At 34.3% G+C, this 24676-nt stretch overlaps 1 long non-coding RNA gene across 1 annotated transcript; it reads left to right on the forward strand.

Moving 5' to 3' along the window:
- The first annotated feature begins 17527 nt into the window (after window positions 1-17527).
- LOC107855599 lies at window positions 17528-20907 on the forward strand. Its single transcript, XR_001670292.2, has 3 exons — window positions 17528-17683; window positions 18336-18480; window positions 20360-20907. It is a non-coding gene; the product is annotated as an uncharacterized LOC107855599 (long non-coding RNA).
- The last annotated feature ends 3769 nt before the right edge of the window (window positions 20908-24676 follow it).

Genomic DNA, 24676 nt, shown 5'->3' on the forward strand with positions numbered 1-24676 from the left:
CTTTTCATCAAAAAACATTATTTTACCTTAGCCATTATTATATCATCAATATGGTGCATTGAGATTCAAACTCAATATCCTATCCATTTAAAGGCCTCTTAGGAATTAATCGATGGGACTTAAACCCAACATCTTATCATCATGGTCTCGAAATTATAACTTAATGTCTTTCAGGATATACTTCAAAGCAATTGCTGCTTTAAAAGTTAATAAATCATTATTAAATTAATGACTTATCATGATGATTATAGACATAGTTTAGTCATAATTAGACTTCGGAAGTATTGTTGCTATTAAAAGTTGATCCCAAAATATGAGAATATTACCGTGTTGTTTTTGTTTGTTTGTGATCTTCTCCTGCCAACTAAAATAGTTAGCATCATATTTGAAAGGAAAACTAGAAAAATAATAATCAAAATTGTTAAAGGAAGTCAACTCTTGCAGCAAAGAGAATACATTATTGATGCCAGTAAGGCTCCCCATCCTCTAATTGTCAAGTATGAGAGTGACTAAAATAAGTTCCAAAAATATCATTTTGACTAAATGAATAATCATTAAAGTATTTATCTTGCATTCGATTAACTTCAAGATTCTTCGTGGAAAAATTCAACTGATAACGTGTTATGAAATATAAAGTAAAAACAATAAGAATAAATAGAAAGAAGAGTGGATACTTCTTTATTTCTCATGGGGATGAGAGATCATAAGATTTTTGAGAATATAATGAATAAAATTTCTTTATTTATAGTGAAAAATACTTCTAATTTCTATCTAAAAGATATATATTTTATATACTAGTAGATATCAAATAGAGCTTGATAGATCTTCTCTATTTTCTTGATAATTTGATTAAATATCATTATCTTTAACCAAATATAAAAACTCAAATATCATTATTCTAGGCTTTTCAAAACAGATTTAGCCCAAAAAAGAATGATTTAAATAATAATTTGTGTACCAAAGAAGATTAAAAAAATATATACATTTTATTCTTAAAAAAAAATCCACATAGATCATCTTAAAAAAAGGAAAGGGGATCTCATGTCCCCTTTCTTTTTTGCAACGGCGATGTAGTACTTAAGTATGGGCATTTCCTGAGTTGAAGGATCATAAGCAGTTTAAATACCATTCAATGTGGCACAAGCTTAAGATCACTCATCTAAGTTTTGTTGATGATTTGATGCTATTCTCAAGAGGTGATATCACATCAGCGACCTTATTACATGATAAATTCAAGATATTTATTGCTGCATCAGGCTTAGAAGCTAATTTGTGTAAGAAGTGCATTATATTTTGGAGGTGTCACTGATACTGTTAAAGGTCAAATACAACAAGTGTCGGGCTATAGTTATGGAACATTGTCTTTTAAATATCTGGAGTGTCTCGATCTATCAACTAAGAAGTTAAGTATAATTCAATGGCAACCTCTAATAGATCAAATAGATGGACTACTAAGAAACTATTCTATGCTTGGAAAATACAACTTGTTAGGTCGGTCATATTTGGGGTACAAGCTTATTGTGCTCAAATATTTGTGATTCTTGCTAAAATGATGAAAGCCATTTAAAGTTATTGCAAAAGCTATATCTGGTCAAGATGTAATGTGATCACTACAAAAATCTTGACTTCCTGGGATCAGATGTGTAGTCCAAAAACAACAGGTGGCTGGAACTTGGTGAACTTGAAGCTGTGGAATAAAGCTGTTATAATGGTAAAATGTTATAATGTTATAATGCTACCATTGGTAAGAGAAGTTTGATAAAGCAAGCTTATACTAACTTGGAAGGTAGCTTTATGAAGGTGGAGTGGAAGAGTGCTATTTGTCATAATTCAGCTAGGCCAAAAGTTGTGTTTACTGCTTAGCTACAACTGCAGAACAAGTTGAATGCTCACAGTAGATAGACCGCTGAAGTGGAACAGTCAGTGGATTCTACTTTTGTGAAGTGTACGTAAATAAGAGAATGAGACCAGAAATCAACTGTTTGTTGAATGTAGTTATGCCAAAACAGCTTGAAAAAGATTGCAAGACTGGATTTCACTTAATTCACCTTCTCAGATCCCATGGCGAGCAATGCAAATATGGGTATTACAGAAGACTAAAAAGGGAAAGACCAAATAGCTCAACTGATCAAACTGTTATATGCTGATCAATTCACTCATGAATTATGAAAGAAGAGGAATATCAGAGTTTTTGAGAAGGTGGAGACCACAACCGATGAGGTTGCAAGGAGAATAGCCTGTGCGTGTTGTGTTAGAGCTACTGCACCAATTAGATTACTGCTTGATCAATGTAGCTACTGATAATAGTTCTTGAGTTGTAGGCATCATTCTAGTTGCTTTTTAGTTTCAGATCAGTCAGTTTATGTTGAACTGACTGACTTTGTATTTGTTTACTTTGGTGATTAATGAAATACTAATTATCAAAAGAAAGAATTCCACATACAAAAAAATCCATGTGGCAATGCTTATATCGCATATGGAAATACCAAATTCGATATTTTAGCATCTTTTTTTTTTTTTTTTTTTACAAACATCGAATATCAAAATTTTTAAAATGCATAGAAATTTAAAATAATATCAAAATTGTAATATCAAAAATTTTAACTTCAGTATGATATTTGATATCTACCTCTTATTTTCACATAATAAGTATGATTCAACTTTTTTAATCTCCTCGTCTTTCCCTTCCAGATCGATCACAAATAAAAAGATTATCTTCAAAAGATCTAATCATAATTTTACATCAAGTAAATTTGAAAAAAGCACATACGAACACACAATAATTTCAATACGTTTGAAGTAAAATGATGAAATAGCATAACAAGAAGACCTAAGTTTACTACTATACATTACACATAAATCCAAAGCTAAGATTAACTTTTTAATTGACAAACGAATAGCTAAGCAAACTAAAATAAATAAAACAATTTTATTTTTTATTTACCATATTTTTTGGGTTTGAGGTATCACAATGTGGAAATAATTATGAGTATAGAATTCTATGTTTCACATAAAGATTACTCATCCAGCCTTTCGTATAAATGCTTACTTTTATTTTTGAAGAATAATAGGAAGATGCTTCTTGAAGCTAGTAAATAAATGCCTACTTTTATTTTTGAATAATAACAACGATAAACATCCATGAGTTTAAAACATTATAGTATAAAACATTATTTTTAACTATACATAAAGTGAAGCTTCCTAACAGAAACAGGAGTTGGAGGAGGTTAAATTGGATCTGGACCGTCAGGAACAAGCCTCTTGATATCAAACTCGTATAATGTCTCTATATTTGAAACTGGAGTTGGAGGAGGTTCAATTGGATTTGGCCCGTCAGGAACAAGCCTCTTGATATCAAACTCGTGCAGTTTCTCGATATTTCAAACTGGAGTTGGAGGAGATTCAATTGGATCAGGACCGTCAGGAACAAGCCTCTTGATATCAAACTAGTATAATGTCTCTATATTAGAAACTGGAGTTGGAGGAGGTTCTTGGTCATTTGGACCATCAGAAACACGCCTCTTGATATCAAACTCATACAACTTCTTCATATTTGACGAATATTTATTAAAAACTGAACTTGGGGGAGATTTAATTGGATCAGAACCTTTAGGAACACGCCGATCAATTGAAGTACAATATCAAGATACGAAAGATAGCATAAGGATTATAATTCCAACCATTTTTGCTTTGGCTAGCTCCATTTTCTATAGGAAGCTTTAGCTTTAGAATGAGTGTGTCAACATTTCGACATTGCTAGCTTATATAGGACTTATTTGCAACTCTGCTAACAATTTCAAGGTCAGTATTAGTTTTGCCAAAATCTATTTAAATGGAATCTTTTTCAATATCATAAATATAAAAGATTTTATCACATATATAGTAATTTTTACAAAATCATAATATATAATTATAATTTCTAATTTAATGCGGTAAACAAAACGTCAATTTACCTTATAGTAAGGATTCATTCCAATCCTTCAACAATCTTTTCCTAAAAATGTCCCAAATTCAATTCCCACGAAGCTCTATCTCCTCACTATTATCTCAAAGAAACAAATAAACAAGAGTTAACCTAAAAAAGAAAATATAAATAAATAAATAAACAAGCAAAATTTGAAGTCATAATATCAAATCATGATCACAAATCGCATGTTCAAACCCCTTTGGATTGAAAAATAGTAGTCTAATGGAGCTTTTTCTATTTAAAAAAATATATGTATTTTTTTTTTTTTTGAAGAATATATGTGATGTATATATAAGAAAATATAGAAGTGGTACAATATATCCTACATAAGTAAGTGTATATTAAAAAATAAAATTAATACCTGATTTATTTTTGAGATTATAGAAAGCTTGTAAACATAGATGGTTTTATCACTATATATTGTCTGTCTAACCGTACATGTCTCTAAGATACTTTTATTATACCATACGTATTCATGAATACATTTACATATACACGATTTATACTATTACGGTTTGATAATACAATTAAATATCATTACTATACTATTTATAATTATCCACTTAAATATTTTTATTATCTACTACAGTTAATATTACTGCACAATTTACATATAAAATAAATGTCACTATTATAATGTATATAGACATATATACATAATTTATAATATTACAATTCAATGTATGTATTTAATTATCCAGTATTATAACATCACACATATTTATTCTACGAACACATTTGATTATACCGTGTATAAATTTATTTCTTTTATTTATTTAATTATATGGTGTGTGTATTTTACTAAATTAAAAGTTCTGTTATAACTTATATGGGTTTTGAATTTTACAATTGATTATGGTATTTTTGGATTATAAACCAATTATAGATTTTTTTTAAAAGAAAAGGCATCCGTGTTGAATTTTACAATTGATTATGGTATTTTTGGATTATAAAACAATTATAGATTTTCTTTAAAAGAAAAGACATCCGTGTTGAAGTTTACAATTGATTATGGTATTTTTGGATTATAAAACAATTATAGATTTTCTTTAAAAGAAAAGACATCCATGTTAAATTTTACAATTGATTATGATATTTTTGGATTATAAAACAATTATAGATTTTCTGTAAAAAAAAAAAAAAAAAAAAGACACTTTAAAAAAAAAGACTGTGGGCGATGCAATTTTATTAAATTTAAATCCGTACAAAATTCGGATTATATTAAATTCAAAATATATTAGTGCCAAATAAATATTGCGGATTAATATAATTGAATTAATTATTTAAGTCCAAATAGGTATGGATTTAAATAAGGCCCAATATTTATTGGGTTAGTCCATTAATTTGGGCTACAAATGATGAGCCCACTTCGCTAAGTCCAAGATATTGTCATATTCTAGAGGCCAAATAAGCGTCACGTGTCCAATGATGTGGCATGCCAAGTCAAGTGAAGGACCCAATAGGACCGTGTCACATGTCAAACTGATGCAGCAGACCCATGAAATAAAAGCCCATAAAAGATACCACATCACTTAAATCTGATTGGTCAAAGGAAGTTCATATTCATCATGACTTTTCCTTTCTTACAACTATAAATAGGGGCCTCATAATTCAGATAAAGGACCCCCCAGACCACTAACAAGTAGCAAGAAAAAGCTCGTGGATCAAATGCCGCAATTTCTCTAAAAAGCTCAAGCATTCAAATCAAGTTCATCAAGATTTAAGATCAAGACCGCAATATTCAAGAACAAGCTAAAAAACCCTTGAATTCAAGCACAAGTCAAGATCAAGTCTCTCAAAGCATTCAAATCAAGTTCAAATTCAAGATCAAGCTTTAAGCCCTTGAATTTATATTTGAAAAGGTAAATCAGAGGATTCATAGAGATTGTAACACTCGCATTGAAATCAATAAATTGATTGTTACACATTTTTCTTGTCTCGATTATTTATTTTTCGGTCTCAAAAATTTTATTGTCCAACAAATTCTGGCACGCCCAGTGGGACAGTCTCTACCTCTCATCTCAACTTTTTCAGCTGCAAAGTTCAACAACACTGAAATGACTTTCAAGAAGGTCAACTCTCAATCAACTGCTTCCAAGGTTGCTGATTCAAAATTCTCTATTAAAGTAGAAAGCATCCTTGATGTTACTTTCGGAAGCTTAGGAACTGTCATGAGGAGCAAGGCAGGCTTGCTAGGATAACAAACACTTCCGGTGTCGTCCGCGCCAACTTCAATTTTTGAATCTTCAACCCCTAAAGGAACGAAGTCCAATGTAAGTTCTTCGGAAGGAGGAAGTAGTATGGCAGAATCGCTTAAGAAGACTCTAGCTCTACTTAAGCATTCTGGTTCTAAATACTCTGGCAGAAAGAGTGATGATCGTTCAAGCAACTCATCATCTCCGACCACACCGCATAAGTTGAACACTTCAAATATCAACTAGTTCGATAATCCGTGTTACTCTTCAATATCTCTAGTGATTATGCAAGTGATGGTGACTGATGCCTCATCTATGGAGGAGAAACTTATGAATTTGACAAAGGCAATTGAGAGCCTGACCAAATATGTACAGAATCAAGATGCTCGAATTGATAAGATAGTAGATAGGATGGAAGGTCTGATAGACGGAGATTCTAGCCATGCACCTGGAAAAGACCCAGAGGCTCATGAGTCTGAACATCCTGTGAAACAAACACCACTAACTAAAGAGGTACAAGTTTCTTCTAAGGGAATGATCCCGATTGAGCAATTAAAGGAATTCATTGAAGGGACCCTCAAAGACAAATATAATGTTGTCACCAAATCTTTCCTTCCATATGCCAAGCCTTACATTGCAAGGGTAGATAGTCTCAAAATGTCTGCCGGTTATCAACCCCCCAAATTTTTATAATTTGAGGGCAAATGAAACCCAAAACAACATGTCGCACACTTTGTTGAGACATGTAATAATACTGGAACTTACGGTGACTATCTTGTCAAATAATTTGTTCATTCCCTAAAGGAAAACACCTTTGATTAATATAGGGACCTTGAGCCTAATTCTATCAATAGCTGGGAGCAATTGGAGCATGAGCTCCTAAATCGCTTTTATAGTACAAGGCGTACAGTGACCATGGTAGAGCTCACAAATACTCGACAAAGAAAGGATGAACCAGTCATTGACTTCATTAAATGATGAAGAAATGCTAGCCTAAACTACAAAGATAGGCTCCGCAAAGCTTCTGCAATAGAGATGTGCATCCAAGGAATGCACTGGGAGCTTTTCTACATCTTGTAAGACATTAAGCCTAAATCCTTTGAAGAGCTAGCTATCCGTGCTCACGATATGTAGTTGAGCATGTCTTCTACTGGAAAAGGATCAATGCCTATCCATGACCTACTAAGGGGAAAGAATTAGCAGGAACCCAAAAGATGGGGCAAGTTTGTCCCCAAAAATGACAACAAGGAGTCTATGAATATTGATGTGTCTCCTGTGAAAGTCACCACAAAGGTGAGAAAGAAGCAAAGTGTGAAGACGACTTCTAGAGCACGTCCGAATAAAAAAACTTTAAAGGAAATGCATGAAAAAGAATATCCCTTCGTTGATTCTGATGTTGCTGAGATTTCGATAAACTGCTTCAGCATACTCATTGAACTTCCAAAGATGAAGCGTCCCAACAAAGCTGGGTGGACCAATGACCCTAATTATTGCAAATATCATAGGCTCATAAGTCACCCTCTGGAAAAGTGCTTTGTCTTTAAAGATAAAGTCATGCAACTGGCAAGGGAGAAGAAAATCTTTTTCGAAGATGAGATGACTAATTCTCATCAAATATCTATCATATTTGGCTCGCTGGATCCAGTCCAAATATGTGTTGAAGAGAATAACAAAAAAATATTAGAGCTTGATAGGTCTTCAGTTGACGAAGGAGATAATAAAGGTTGGACTCTGGTGACCAGGCGCAGACACAGGAAGACAAGTCTGCGAAAGAAGTTGATCTAGCAACCAACTAGGAGGATAATGTTAGAGAAACCAAGAAAACAGAAGTTGGTTGAATTCCTATAGAAGACGAGGGTGACGGAGCTTCACCCCCCAAAACCTCAGCGTCCGGTATCTTTAGAGGAATTCTTACCGAGTTGGTTTCGTGTAAAGACTGCCCAAGTCAACCTTGAGACACCTTATCTTAATATTTTCAAAGAGGGGGCAAAGGGTGAGAATCTACCCATAGAAGTTCCTTCAATTTTTGAAAAGCTTATTGAAAATCTTAGAGAAGAGGCACATGTGTGTGATAAAAAAATCATAATCACAAATAATGATCTTCTACTTGGTGAGGCCTTACATAACCGTCCCTTATACATGGTGGGTCAAATTATAGGAAAGAAGATCAATAAAATCTTGATAGATGAGGGATCTGGAGTCAATATCCTGCCTATCCACACAATGAAGGAACTTGGCGTCGCTACTAGCAAACTGAACGAAAGCCCTATAATGATCCAAGGCTTTAACCAAGGGGGCTATGAGATGTATCAAGTTAGGGATTCGTATAGATAATTTTCAATCAAACCCATTGATGCATGTGATCGATGCCAAAACTTCATACAATATATTGCTTAGTAGGCCTTGGGTGCATATGAACAAAATTATCTCATCCTCTTACTATCAATGCTTGAAGTACCTTGAAAATGGAGTGGAAAGAAAGATAGTTGTCGATGATAAGCCATTCACTGAAACTGAGTCACATTTTGCCGATGCAAAATTCTACTTAAAGAAGCATGTCGTGGATGAGAAAAGGGTTGAAGATGTCACCAAGACCAAGTGTGATGATCTTGCATCTAAGAAGGTCGCAGTGACTGTCGAAAAAGTCTTCACTAAGAAGCCTCTCTCCACTTCAAATAAAGAAAGTATCGCTTCTATGAAAAAAAGGCAACTCCCGTTCTTCACTACGTACCGAAGGTAAGAAAAGAGAAATATCACCCATCGGATTCCCAAGATAATGTGCTAAAGGGGATAACATTACCTATCAGGAAGATTGATGCAATAAATCCATCCTCAAGAATTCTTGAAGAGTCTGTGGCTCAAAATCTGCCACAAGATATGACACTCCCTACGAAATGTACGAAAGAAGACTTTGACCCAAATGCATATAAACTATTTGTAAAAGCTGGATACAATCCTAATAAGCCATCAAGGTTGGGCAAGCTTCTATCGGAGAGTATAACCAGGTAGGCACGTGAAGGCGTAGGATACATGAAACCACCTCCAATTCACATCTCCATAAGATGGGTAGTCAGTAATTACATTATCGTGGAAGAAGAATCCACTGCAACTAATAAAAGACCCTCTGTATTTGACCTACTTGGAGGGTCAACTGCAAGAACTTCTGTGTTTGAAAGGTTGGGACCTCTAAATAAGAAGAAAAGCAACAAGCGTAAGAGGAGTCATCAAAGCACGATGATGTACTCTTTACTTAAAATACAGAAGGATTTCCAAAGTTTGATTCCTTCTAGAATGAAGTGACAGACGGAACTGGTCGTTTCATGCAATGAAGTGCTAAAAGCAAAGGCACATACTGTGGTTTATACCAAGCAACGCGAAAAAGATAAAGAGAGTGTTAGCTTCTCATATTATGTTACGACCCAGAATGAGAAAGATGTCTCTTCTCAATTAAAGGTTGATGAAGAAATAGAAGATGCCTTTTGGTGTCATCATACATCCATCAACGACGATGATCCTCAAGAGGAGAAAGAGGTTGGAGATGCTCCATTACAACTTGAATAAGGAGTAAAGATCACAATAGATTCCTTGAAGGAAGTTAATCTTGAAACCAATGAAGACCCAAGACCAACTTACCTGAGTGCGTTTCAAAAAGTGGAGGAGGAAATTGATTACATGGACATACTCAAAGAATAGATGGATGTCTTCGCCTGAAGCTATAAGGAAATTCCTGGATTAGATCCAAAAGTAGCAGTCCATCAGTTGGCGTTCAGGAATGACGCTCATCCTGTTAAGCAAGCCCAAAGACGCTTTAGGTCGGAGTTAGTTCCATTGATTGAAAATGAAGTTAACAAACTCATTGAAGCTGGATTTATTTGCGAAGTCAAATATCCCACGTGTATTTCAAGTATTGTTCTATTACAGAAGAAGAATGGCCAAATTTGAGTTTGTGTCGACTTTTGGGATCTCAACAACGCCTGCCCTAAAGATCACTTTCCAATCCCCATACCAGAGTTGATGATTGATTCTACCACTGGTTATGAGGCAATGTCCTTCATGGATGGTTCATCCGGCTACAACCAAATCCATATGGCACCAAAGGATGAAGAACTCACTGCATTTCATACGTCCAAAGGTATTTATCACTATAAGGTGATGCCTTTTAGTTTAAATAACGCTGGTGCCACTTATCAAAGGGCTATGCAGAACATCTTTGATGGCCTTCTCCATAAAAATATTGAATGCTACGTGGATGATCTAGTGGTAAAGTCAAGAAAGAGAGATGACCACTTAAAAGACCTAAGAATGGTATTCGAATTACCTCAAAGATATCAACTTAGGATGAATCCATTGAAGTGTGCCTTTGGAGTTACTTCTGGAAAGTTTCTTGACTTTATTGTGCGACACCAAGGAATTGAAATTGATCAAGACATAGTTGATGCGATTTTGAAGATGTCCGAACCTCGAAATATTCATGAGTTAAAAAGCCTTCAAGGAAGGCTAGCATATTTAAGGAGGTTCATCTCAAACCTGGCAAGAAAATGTCAACCATTTGGTTGTCTCATGAAGAAGGACACTCCCTTCGAATGGGACCAAGCTTTTAGTAATGCTTTTGAGAGTATCAAATCATACTTAATGAAGCCACCAGTTCTTGCAGCACCCATACCTGGAAAACCGTTGATACTCTACATGGCGGAACAAGAAGGCTCAGTCGGAGCACTATTGGCTCAAGAAAATAGTGAAGGCAAAGAGAACTCTCTTTACTATCTGAGCAGAATGATGACACCAAACGAGTTGAAGTATTCTCCAATCGAAAAGTTATGTTTGGCATTGGCTTTCTCAATCCAAAAGATGAAACACTACTTTCAAGTTTATGTTGTTCGTCTTGTGTCTAGGGCGAATCCCATCAAGTTTGTAATGTCGAAACCAGTCCTTAGTGACTGACTTGTAAGATGGTACCTTCAATTTTAACAGTTTGAGATTGTGTACGTTCCCTAAAAGGCCGTAAAGGGACAAACATTGGCTGACTTCTTGGCAGACCACCCAATACCTGATGATTGGTAATCAAGTGATGAACTTTCTGATGAAGATACAATGGTTATTAAAGCCAAACCCCTGTGGAAAATGTCTTTGATGGGGCCGCACATCGAGATGGAGGTAGTGCCGAGGTGGTGTTCGTCACTCCGCAAAAAGAGGTCATCCCATACTCATTTGCCCAAACAAACCATTGCTCTAATAATGTTTCTGAATATCAAGGTTAGTACTTGGACTTAAGATGGCAGTTGACATGAAACAATTGCAATTACAAGTATTTGGTGAATCCCAATTAGTGATCAAGCAACTTTTGGGAAACTATGTAGTCAGAAAGCCTGAGTTATGACCATATCATGATTATGCACAGAAGTTGATGGTGTGACTTAGAGAAGTAACCCTCCAACATATGCTAAGGAGAGAAAATAAGCAAGGTGATGCCCTAGCTTCTTTAGCCTCAACCCTGACTCTTCCAAATGAGATGCAAGTTACTACCCACCAAGAATGGGTAGTACCTCCATCAACTGAGGATGAAGAAATTAAAGTCAAATACCTCGTTGCCATATCTGAATCTGCAAAAAAAGATTGGTGACAACCTATCATTGATTACTTATGTTATGAGATATTTTCAGAGGATCCAAGGAGAAGGATTGACATTCGTCATTGTGCACCTCGATTTTCTTACTACAAAGACACACTATACCAAAGATCATTTGAAGGAGTGCTCTTATGGTGTTTAGGAGAGGAACAAATAATTCAAGCTTTGCAAGAAGCACGCTCGGGAGTTTGTAGATCACATCAGTCTGGACCGAAGCTCCATTTTTACATTAAAAGGATGGGATATTATTGGCCAATGATGGTGAAAGATTGATTGGACTATGCTAGAAGATGCAAAGCTTGCCAATTCCATAAAAATTTCATACATCAACCTCCAGAGTTACTACATCCAACTGTAGCATTTTGTCCATTCAATGCTTGGGGAATGGATGTTGTTGGTTCACTACCAAAGTCTTCTGGTGGACACTTATACATCTTGGCCGCGACAGATTACTTCTCAAAGTGGGCCGAAGTTGTTGCTTTTAATAAATTAAAGAAAGAAAATGTTGCAAACTTCATCCGAGTAAATATCGTCTACCGCTTTGGAATCCCTCAATATATAATAACTGACAATGGCAAGCCGTTCGATAATAAAATAATGAATAAGATTTGTGATCTCTTTGGCTTCAAGAAGAGCAAGTTTTTATGTGCTATGCTACCGCCAATGGTCTAGCCGAAGCATTCAATAAGACTTTATGTAATTGTTGAAGAAATTCATCTCCAAATCCAAATGATACTAGCATGAGCGAATGGAAGAAGCTTTATGGGCGTATAGGACAACTTACCGTACACCAACACAAGCAACTCCATACTCGTTTACTTTTGGAGTTGAAGCAGTCTTGCCACTTGAGCGTCAAATACCTTCTTTGAGACTGGCTATTCAAGAAGGGCTCACTGATGAAGAAAATGCTAAGTTGCATCTTGCAGAGTTAGAAGCTCTTGATGAGAAGAGGCAGGAGGCTCAACAAAATCTTGAATTCTATCAAGCCCGGCTATCTCGTTCTTTCAACAAAAGAGTTCGCTTCAGGTGCTTTTAAGTTGGAGACTAAGTCCTTGCAGTAAGGAGACCCATTATCACTTCTCATAAGTCTGGGGGAAAATTCACCTCGAAGTGGGATGGACCATATGACGTACAAGAGGCATATTTAAATGGTGCTTACAAGCTTGTCGATGCAGATGGCGTAGGGATTGGGCACATTAATGCCAACTTTTTAAAAAATTACTATCCCTAAAGGAAGATTATATTCCGTAAGGCACGAGTATAAACTGCATGTACACTCCTTAAGGCACGAGTTTAAAATGCATGTGCACTCCTTAAGGCATGAGTATAAACTGCATGTACACTCCTTAAGGCACGAGTATAAACTGCATGTACACTCCTTAAGGCACGAGTATAAACTGTATGTACACTTCTTAAGGCACGAGTATAAACTGCATGTGTACTACTTAAGGCACGAGTATAAACTGCATGTCCACTCTTGGCCCGCAAGAGTATAAACTGTGTACGGATCATAAAAAAACCTTACCCAGAACTACGTTGTGACTTGATCCTCTTACTGAGGTACGTAGGCGCTTAGAATTTCATTCTGAGTTCAGTTGCATGAGTGTCAAAAAAAATATGTTCCTACAAGTATCTACCATATGGATACCAAGTATGAAACTATTCTAATTAAATTTTGGACTTACTCTAAATATCGGTGACTCAATGGAGGCAACCCATCGAAAAGAAAGAGAGTTCCTTCAATGGGATTTGGAATGCCAAAGTTCTCCAAGCCTACAACTAGAAGGATCTTAAAATTTTCATGCCTTAAGGTGGACAAGATTTGTTTCTTTGCACCTTAAGCGGGCCTCTAACTAGTTTATCCTTAAAGGATATTAAAATTTTCATGCCTTAAGGTGGACAAGATTTGTCCCATTGCACCTTAAGCTAACCTCTCATGGGCTTATCCTTAAAACGATATTGAAATTTCCATGCCTTAAGGTTGACAAGATTTGTTTCTTTGCACCTTAAGCGGGCCTCTAACGAGTTTATCCTTAAAGGATATTGAAATTTTCATGCCTTAAGGTGGACAAGATTTGTCCCTTTGCACCTTAAGCTAACCTCTCACGGGCTTATCCTTAAAAGGATATTGAAATTTCCATGCCTTAAGGTGGACAAGATTTGTCCCTTTGCACCTTAAGCTGGCCTCTAACGGGTTTATCCTTAAAAGGATCTCAAAATTTACATGCCTTAATGTGGACAAAATTTATCTCTTTGCACTTAAGCTGGCCTCTCACGGATTTATCCTTAAAGGATATCGAAATTTTCAAGCCTTAAGGTGGACAAAATTTGTCCCTTTGCACCTTAAGCTGGCTTCTAACGGGTTTATCCTTAAAAGGATCTCAAAATTTTCATGCCTTAAGGTGGACAAAATTTGTTCCTTTGCACCTTATGCTGGCCTCTCACGGGTTTATCCTTAAAGGATATCGAAATTTCCATGCCTTAAGGTGGATAAAATTTGTCCCTTTTCACCTTAAGTTGGCCTCTAATGGGTTTATCCTTATAAGGATCTCAAAATTTTCATGCCTTAAGGTAGACAAAATTTGTCCCTTTGCACCTTAAATTGGCCTCTAACAAGTTTATCTTTAAAGGATATCGAAATTTCCATGCCTTAAAGGTGGACAAAATTTGTCCCTTTGCACCTTAAGATGGCTTCTAACAGATTTATCCTTAAAAGGATCTCAAAATTTCCAAGCCTTAAGGTAGACAAAATTTATCCCTTTGCACCTTAAGCTGACCTCTCGCAAATTTATCCTTAAAAGGATATCAAAATTTTCATGCCTTAAGGTGGACAAGATTTGTCCCTTTACACCTTAAGCTGAACATTGAAAAGGGCCCATACTTAAAGAAAATCACTGCACCATCTTCGAGTAAAATTGGTCAGACTTAAGGTGAAGGAGGCGAAGTTAAACTCTCGCACCTTAAGCCGATATTCACCGTCTTCAAGTAAAATTGGTCGGACTTAAGGTGACGGAGGTAAAGTTAAACTCTCGCACCTTAATCCGATGTCTACCATCTTCAATTAAAATTGGTCAGACGTAAAGTGACGGAAGCGAAGTTAAACTCTTGCACCTTAACCCGATGTCCACCATTTTTAAGTAAAATTGGTCGGACTTAAGGTGACGGAGGCAAAGTTAAACTCTCGCACCACAATCCGATGCCCCCCATCTTCAAGTAAAATTAGTCGGACTTAAAGTGGAGGCGAAGTTGAACTCTCGCACCTTAAGCCGATGTCCACCATCTTCAAGTAAAATTGGTCGGACTTAAAGTGACAGAGGTGAAGTTAAAATCTCGCACCTAAGCCGATTGTTGCATATTACTATCTGTTTCAATTCTCCAAAAAAAAAAGAGGAAACAAGAAAGAAAGCAAAAAACACAAATAGAAAGGATATTACCTATCAAAGCGTTATGATCTTAAAAGTTGTATATCACCAACTTGGATTGAGACAAGATGCCATTATAAGAATAAAGACCTCAAAATCTAGTTTGAGTCAATCAAAACGCCCTTTGATGGTGATGGTCCCACATCAAGAAATAAATTATTTGTGAGGCAATGCAAATCTGGAATCCTTTGTTGGATAACATATAAGATCAACTTCGAAAAATCATCTAGAACAATAAAAAAAGTGTTAAAATCCAAATTTTGGATATGTTATACATGTATGTTTCCGGCATCTATAGAATCAAGCGGATCATAATTTTGATACTCTCACATTGAGATATAATTTTTTTAGTGATGTCACATAAATCTAAAATTGTTGATGCATCAAAACTCAATGTTGATTTCGGAATAACACCTGAAAATATCTTGATTGTATTAAATTATAAATTTTTAATATGTTATAGATCTTTGTGTCTAGTTTCACAAAAATCAAGCGGCTTGTCATTTCATCCTTCCTACTTCAAGATATGAAAGTTTTAGTAAAGACGCGCAGATCTGAAATTTTCAGCATGATAAAATTTAGGGCTAACTTGAAGTCTGGTTTCTAGAATATCAAACGTTTCATTATTTTGATAGTCCTACAATTAGATGTGAATTTTCTACCACTAATATGTTGTGCTGAAAAAAAGTGACAAAAATAAGAGAAAAGTAGGAGGAAAAGAAATTACCTCAATATCGTTGATGGCTTGAAAATCCCAAAATTGATATTGAAAAAGTGGGGAAACTACCTCCTTTTATAGAGTTGTAGGATGGATGTTTTCTTCTCCAATATAAATTCAGATTGGAATAAATTCCATTTTCAACTTCAAATTGGAGATTGTTTCTTTCTCCAATATAAATTCAGATTGGGATAGCTTTCATCTCCAAATTCAAATTGGAGATTATTTCCTTTTGTTATACAAATTCAAATTGGAGGTTATTTCCTTCTCCCATACAAATTCAAATTGGAAGTTGATTTTCTTCTTCCATACAAATTCAAATTGATGTTGTTTCCTTCTCCCATACAAAGTCAAATTGGAGGTTGTTTTCTTCTCCAATCTAAGTTTAAATCGCAAGAGTTTTATTCCTGGTTAAGTAAGGCAATGAAAAAGTTTTCCAAAACTGTTTGAAATTGGATATCATGCTCCACCAACGGGTCTTAAGTATAGAGATTCGTGAAAAAAATAAGAGAGCTTTGAGAAACAATGTCAATATGGTTCGACTTTAAAGTATTTGAATGAGGTGTTATGTATGGAAAATCGTTGAAGCACGAAGGAAACATGTTTAAATAATCATACTTCAAGGCTAATCTCTAAAATATTAAATGTCTCAACAAGTCTTGAAGTAGGAGCATTTGTGGGCGATGTAATTTTATTAAATTTAAATCCGTACAAAATTCAAATTATATTAAATTTAAAATATATCAGTTTCAAATAAATATTGCGGATTAATATAATTGAATTAATTATTTAAGTCCAAATAGGTATGGATTTAAATAAGGCTCAATATTTATTGTGTTAGTCCATTAATTTGGGCTACAAATGATGAGCCCATTTTGGTAAGCCCAAGATATTGTCATATTCTAGAGGCCCAAATAAGCGTCACATGTCAAATGACGTGGCATGCCAAATCAAGTAAAGGAGCCAATAGGATCATGCCACATGTCAAAATGATATAGCAGACCCATGAAATGAAAACCTATAAAAGGCGTTACATCACTTAAATCTGATTGGTCAAAGGAAGTTCATATTAATCATGACTCTTCCTTTCCTACGACTATAAATAGGGGCCTCATAATTCAAAAAAAGGACCTTCCAGACCTTTAACAAGTAGCAAGAGAAAGTTCGTGGATCAAACGCCGCAATTTCTCTAAAAAGCTCAAGCATTCAAATTAAGATCGCAATATTCAAAAACAAGCTCAAAAATCCCTGAATTCAAGCACAAGTCAAGATCAAGTCCCTCAAAGCATTCAAATCAAGTTCAAGATCAAGTTTTAAACCCTTGAATTTATATTTGAAAAGGCGAATCAGAAGATTCATAGAGATTGTAAAACTTACATTGAAATTAATAAATTGATTATTATAATATTTTTCTTATCTTAATTATTTATTTTTCGGTCTCAAAAATTTTATTGTTTAACAAAGACATCCATATTGAATTTTATAATTGATTATGTATCTTTGGATTATAACAGATATAGATTCTACGATATAGAAAAGACAGTGGAGGGACGACCAAGGGTGAAGAAGTAATTTCACACTAACGATCAAGGGAAAGAAGTAATTTCAAAATAATAAAAATTCTCCCTGCCCACTGCTTAGTAATATCTGTCAAGCATTTTCTACTGAGAGGACTATGAGAAGCAAAGCCTTCAAACAGCAAAGCTACTATGAACAATCGATCGATTAAATTTGTAGTATTATCGGCCTTTCCAGGTTTACTTCTTCATTCTTTTTTTATCAACTTATGAGTTGAAATTTTGAATAAAACTGCCAAGGCTTTATTATTTGATTGTTTTCATTTTTTATTTGTTTTTCAAGATTCTTGGTAATTTAAGAAACCTTTTCGAATCTGATATCTGGGTTAATTTTAGTTTTTTCATTTGGTTAATAATTATGCTGTATTGCAAATCTTGAAACTAGCTGAATTTGATTCATTTTTGATAAGTTTGAAACAATTTTACTGTAATAAGTGTTTTGCTAATTAGTTTAGAACTTGCAATACTAGTGATTTAGGTTGTAGGATTGCAAATTTTGAAGTTGACTGAATTTATTGCTTTTTATTTTATAATTATGGTGTTCGGGCAAGTTTGCATGCACCTCAACTAATAAAATGGGATACTAGGTATCTCTGTTCCATTAAGGACAAGATAGATGTTAAGAAATATGGTGTATTGTAAATCTTGCAGCTGGATGAATTTGGATTCATTTTTGAAAAGTTTCAAACTAATTTGCTGAATTAGAATTAAAAGATTAGTGGTTAACTAACTAAACATAGCAACTGATGTGCATTTACCAATGTGTTCTTCTTGGTTGCTTGATTAAAACTTTTGCACCAGACTATCATTTGATATATTATAGTGGTCAGGTCATTAGATCAGAGTGTGGGAGAGTTTTGCCATGGCCTATGTGGAGAAACCAAACATGAGTGGGCTACCTTGGACCTCTGATCCCAACATAGAGAAATTTTTTCTTCCCCCGAATGCATCGAGTATTGGGCAATCTTATATCAGGTACTTTCCTTTCAATTCTCTTCCTTGATAGTTACATTTTTTCTAACATGAGCAAAAGAGAATTTCAAAAATTGTATAACTGTAATCAACACCAGGTAGGAACATGATTCACAATTTCAGTGCATACAACAATGACAACATGTTGGCTATGGGAAAGAAAATTCTGAAAAATAGTTACATGTGCATTGTGTGTTATAGTTTATTGCAGAGCTAATAGGAGCCTGTAGTTAATAAAATTTTTCATTACTTGTTACCTTATTGTTGTCCTTAAAAAGACCTCCTTCCCTAGCTTGAAATATTTCGATGTCACGTGAAACAAATTGAGATTAAGAAAAGATATTATAACAACCAACACAATTTTGGGTCGTGCTCAACATAGGCAATCTTTTCTAATAACTTAGAAACAAGGGCCCATATCCAAACTATATCGATTAAACTACAAAGTACACATAAATTGTATTATTATACTGTCATATGTCCAATGCTATTAGCCAGAACAAACAGCTAATCATCAATTATTCTCCATGATACTCTAGATGAAACTTCCAATAGAAGTGTAAGAAGAGCCACCTTCCATGGTTGCAGCTCTGGTCTTCTCCTTCATCTTTTTCACTTTTATTTCGATTTTATTCTCCCGGTCCATAAGTTCCCTTATTGATTTCTCAACCTTCCTTAGCTTTCACTATAAATTCTTGGCCCATCGTCACTTTCGAATCCTTTCTGTAATCCATTTTAATCTCGACTGCCATTGCCAATTCCTTAACCAATTAAAATGCATGTGCTTGCTGCTCTGCGTACATTGGCCAAGTAACCATTTGCACTCCAAAATAAATGCTTTCCAAACTCGAATTCCACCCACAATGTGACACAAAACCTCCCACTGCTTTGTGCGATAAAATTGCGAATTCCTTCTTCCCACGAATGCATCGAGTATTGGGCAATCTTATATCTGACAGGTACTTTCCTTTCAATTCTCTTCCTTGAAAGTTGCATTTTCTCTAACATGAGCAAAAGAGCATCTCAAAAATTGTATGACTATAATCAACACCAGTTAGGAACGTGTTTCACAATTCCAGTGGATACAACTATGATAACATGTTGGCTATGGGAAAGAAAATTCTGAAAAATAGCTACATGTGCATTGTGTGTTATAGTTTATTGCAGAGTTAATAGAAGCCTGTAGTTAATAAAATTTGTCATTACTTATTACCTTATTGCTGTCCTTAAAAATACCTTCTTCCCCCGGATCATGGGCATAGTGGGAGCTTTAGTGCTGCCCTTGATAAGTACGCAGATAAATATTATTCTAAAAATATTTATATGTAATTTGGGTGTTACTGTGTGGAGAAAGAGATGGTTAGTTTTTCTTCTCAACCTGCTGTAAGTCTATTTATTGATTGCTAGATTGGGACTCTTTTATCACTTAGTCTAAATATATTGTTGACTTGTTAATAATATGTTGTATCTATATTTTGGCATTTTTTTAGCCAGTTGGATGTGTCTATAAGCATTGAAGTTGGAGATTCGGTATTAGTGTCCTTAAATCTTAATAGGATCTCAAAAATGTTTCTTTCCTCCTTTTTCGAATTTCTCCGACCCATTTCATTACTTAGTGTAGCTTTTGTTTGGACAAAACTATATTGTATTTGGTTTGACTGTTCAATGGATGTTTTCCCACATCTTAACATGAGGCATGTAATTGGCTAATGACGTCTTGGTCACGAAATTCTTAGAAAACAAACGTTTGTCTTGTGTGATCTCTTCCTCTGTATATAGTAGAAATTTGCAAGCTTCTTACAGGAGATGGCTAGATGTGTGAACATCATGATTTTCTGCTTTTTCTTTAGTGCTTATGGACGGTTATACTCGTATCATGCAGATATCACAAGCTAATATTCAGGCCTGATAGTTTGGGTTCCAGTAAAGTTGATAGCCTAAAATGTACAAACTTTGCTTTTATCTGATGTCTAATTTCTTTACTATTGGTGATTATCCATAAAGCAGTGTTAAATCAGCAGATATGAATCTAAGGGGGTATACTGCAGAAGTTACAGGTCTTTCTCCTAAAGCTATTGAGAAGGATGTTCAAGAGTTTTTTGGTTTCTGTGGGGCAATTGAACATGTTGAGATTGTCAAGTGGGTTTGGGTTTAATATCTCGGATTACATTACAGTTTTATTAATCATACCCTATATTTCTGTGTCGATGATTTAGGAGGAAAAAAGAAACAAATGGAAGGGAAATTATGAGTAGAGCAATATATTTGAAGTCCAAAAAATGTATCTATCTTTACTATTCTTGTGTTTCAATTCCTCCCAATTTCCTTAAAGTTCAAACCCTCCCCTCAATTTTGGTGTACATACAATATAAATGATAATCTTTTGTAATATAGCTAGGTAATATGAGCGATAAACAAGTTTGGCTATTATCCTGTTTCTTTTTTTGATCTTGAAAGCTTTAGATTTCTTTTGAATTGTTATTGTAGAGCAAGTATACCATATTTGGGTTGGGAAATGACAAGGGATTTGGGATCCTATGATATTTCGGTGATAGTGATATTGTTGTATGTTAATCTTTTTATGCAACTTAATTATTAAGGTTCATAGCAAAATTACGCGTTGGACCCGTGCAAAGTACGGGCATGCCCATCTAGTAATATATAAGTAAAGGTTTGGTAGTACTACTAATTTGTCTTTTATAGTACCAAATCTTTACTTTATTATTAGTAGAATATTACTATTATTATTTTTATTTCTATTCTATTTATTTATTTATTATAATTATTATTATATTACTTTTTTACTACTATATATAAATGAAGGTTGGGGTGTAGTACTACCAAATCTTTACTTATATATTAGTAGAATATTACTATTACTACTATTATTTCTATTTCTATTCTATTTATTTATTATTATTATTATATTTTTTTTACTACTATGTATTAGTGAAGGTTGGGTGACTACCAAGGGTTCGATAAATTTAGTCACCCCAATCTTCACTTATATATAGTAGTTAATAAAATGGTTACACATGCATGTAGTTTTTTTTCTTATATTTATTAGTTTTTTCCTCATTTTTATAGTGCACTAAAATTGTTACACATGCATAATTTTTTTTCTTATATTTATTACTTTTTTTATTATTTATTATTTTAATAATATTTTTATTTAGATTAATTTATCTTTTAGTAGTATCAAATCTTTACTTTATTATTAGTAGAATATTACTATTACTACTATTATTTCTATTTCTATTCTATTTATTCATTATTATTATATTATTATTTTTGTACTACTATATATAAGTGAAGGTTGAGTGACTAGCAAGGGTATTTCGGTAAATTTAGTCACCCCAATCTTCACTTATATATGACAGTAAATAAAATGGTTATACATGCATATGGTTTTTTTCTTATATTTTTTTTTGTTCTTATTTTTATGGTGCAATAAAATTGTTACATATGTGTAACGCTCTGAAAACGGATCTCGAAATATGACACGGTGCTCAAGACTATGAGTATCCTTAAGCTAACCCTGTAAGTCATCTACTAAATCTGAAACTCATAATAGGGAAGTATGAATATACATAATCAAGCTAAAATGTAGAATTCTGTATGAGCTAAGCTGAAACTGTCTGAATATAATATTTGAAAATATTAACTCAAAAGTCTGATCAATCAATACTGAAAATCTGAAGCATATCTAGCAGTCTGACAAGCCTCTACTACTAATGCTTGAGAGTTACTAGGACAAACCCCCAGCTGACTTGAAAATACCGAATCATCTATGCTAATAAGCTGAGAAACTGAATGACTAAGTCCCCGAACTATGAGGACTCACCAACTGTGGGGATGTAGATAGAGATGCTCGAAATCACTCACACTACTGAAACTGAGCACCTGAACCTACATTATGAGACAATGTAGCACATAAATGTATATGTGGATCAGTACTTTTGGATTGTACTGAGTATATAGAGGTGAATGAACAAGTAAATTAATATCTCAATATTATTATAAATTTATAAAAGAATGCATGCTAAATATAAATGACTCACATAAGTTGGAATATCTGAAAACTGAAAATCATAATCATGAATAGCAAACATGTTGCATAGATCTAGTGAGTCATAACATTTAGTTTCTAAAAGTTGTACTTGTATTCTATCTTTAAATCATGCTATCTACATTAGAAAGGACTCACTTTTATATCTGAAATCTGAAAGCTCACATCTGTAACTAATGCCTTCTATAAAGCAACATCTGAATAAAATTTGTGAGCCTTTACACTTAGTTTCTAAAAGTTTTTCTGTTATTCTTTATTCTTTCCTGTAAGTTGTAGGGAAATACTTTAAAAACTATTCTACAAGTCTTTACTGTTAGGGAGGTTCTTCTAACCGACATACATTATGTGAGCAATCATAGTGTCCAACATCTAGTTCCCTTATGGGAAAATCTCACAATGGGGAGAGGTGTCATACTCTTGCCAAGGAGTATAACCTAATCTAACTGATCACATATATATCTGTCATTCATATAGAAATGAGAATAATCTGATAAACTGAACCACGTTGGCTCATAGTTCTGGGGCATGTGAACATACCCAACTCGGTGCTAAATACTACTCCCTTTAATTTGTATGCTCATTTTGTAGGAAATCCACTTTAAAAAACTAATATAAGGGTTTACAATGAAAACCTCTTGAAAATCTGTCACTGTAAACTGTAGCTAAATATGTGAAGTGGATTCCAAATCTAAACTGAGATCAAAAGATCGAATCTTTATTAATAATCTGAAAATAACTAGTCATGGGATGCTTTAAGCATAGTCATTCTTGAAATATCAACATTCAAACTAGGGCTAATAACCCATGCATAAAATTTATGTCAAATCATCATAAAGTTCATGCTTGATGATGAAAATATTTATAATTCAATTCTAAATCTGGAAATTTCTGCAATACGCATGAAAATACGAAAGTAGACATGCAATTCAACATCTAATCTCTCAAAATCTCATAATCTTGCAAGTAACAATATTGGGTATGAACCCTAATCCAAAACTCATGTAAAATTATCTTTAAAAACTAATTTTGGGCACAAGGATGAAAGAATTATCCTTGTTGAAAACCCCACATACCTTAATTGATGATTTTCATCCTTGTGAAAACCCTACATACCTTAATTGATGGTTAGATGAAGAAACTTGAATTTTGAATCCCTATTTGTGCTCTTGAAGATAGATTTTTGAAGTTATTGAATTGAGAATCTTTAATTTTGAGCTATCTTGGAAAAAGAATGGTGGAATTTGAATTTCTTGGAAATGAAAATTTGAGTTCTATGGTTTCCTTGGAGAGTAATTTTGATGAAAATATGCATATAATGGTTAGAATAGGATTAATTCTGTGTTTTACACGATTTGGGGGCTTGGGAAAAGACTAAATTGCCTTTTTTAAAATTTTACTCGAAACTGAAAATCTCGATTTTACCACCCACCGAGATGCGCCGCTGTCGTAGTGGCTTACTGGAAAAAGGGACAATTGTTGTTTTGGCCTCTGGCGCGACGCGGTGAAATTGCGTTACATCACTGGAAAAGGAACGAGTGTCATTTTGGCCTCTGGCCCAACGCGACATAATCGTGTTGCGCCACTGCTCCATTGTGATGCGGTGTCTATCCAATTGGAAATTTTAGCGCGATACAGGCTAATCGTGATGAGCTACTGGAATGGGACAAATAAAAATTGGAGCTTCACCACGACGCGGGCTAATCGTAGTGCTCCATTGGAAGTCGGACATTCGCGAATCTGTCCTTCACCGCGACGCGGTGCTTATCGCGGTGATTTACTGTTTTCACTAAAATCGTCATAACTTCTTAACCGAGTATCAGATTGAGGCAAAATTGGTATCATTGGAAAGCTGATTCAATTAACTACACATTGGAGAGGGGGCCTAGAGCTTGAAAATTCTACATGTATCAAGAGTTATTCATTATTTAAGTTGACCCTTGACATTCTAGAAGCTAAACTGAGCTAAGAAAAGTACGAGGTATTACAACATGCATATTATTTTTTTCTTATATTTATTAGTTTTGTCCTCATGTATTATTTTAATAATATTTTTATTTAGACCTTTGTAATTGAATTATACTTGGTAGTATTTTTTTATAAATATCTTTTTGTTCCTTATTAAATGACTAC

This window comes from Capsicum annuum, chromosome 4 (assembly GCF_002878395.1).
Source record: "Capsicum annuum cultivar UCD-10X-F1 chromosome 4, UCD10Xv1.1, whole genome shotgun sequence".
NCBI lineage: Eukaryota > Viridiplantae > Streptophyta > Magnoliopsida > Solanales > Solanaceae > Capsicum > Capsicum annuum.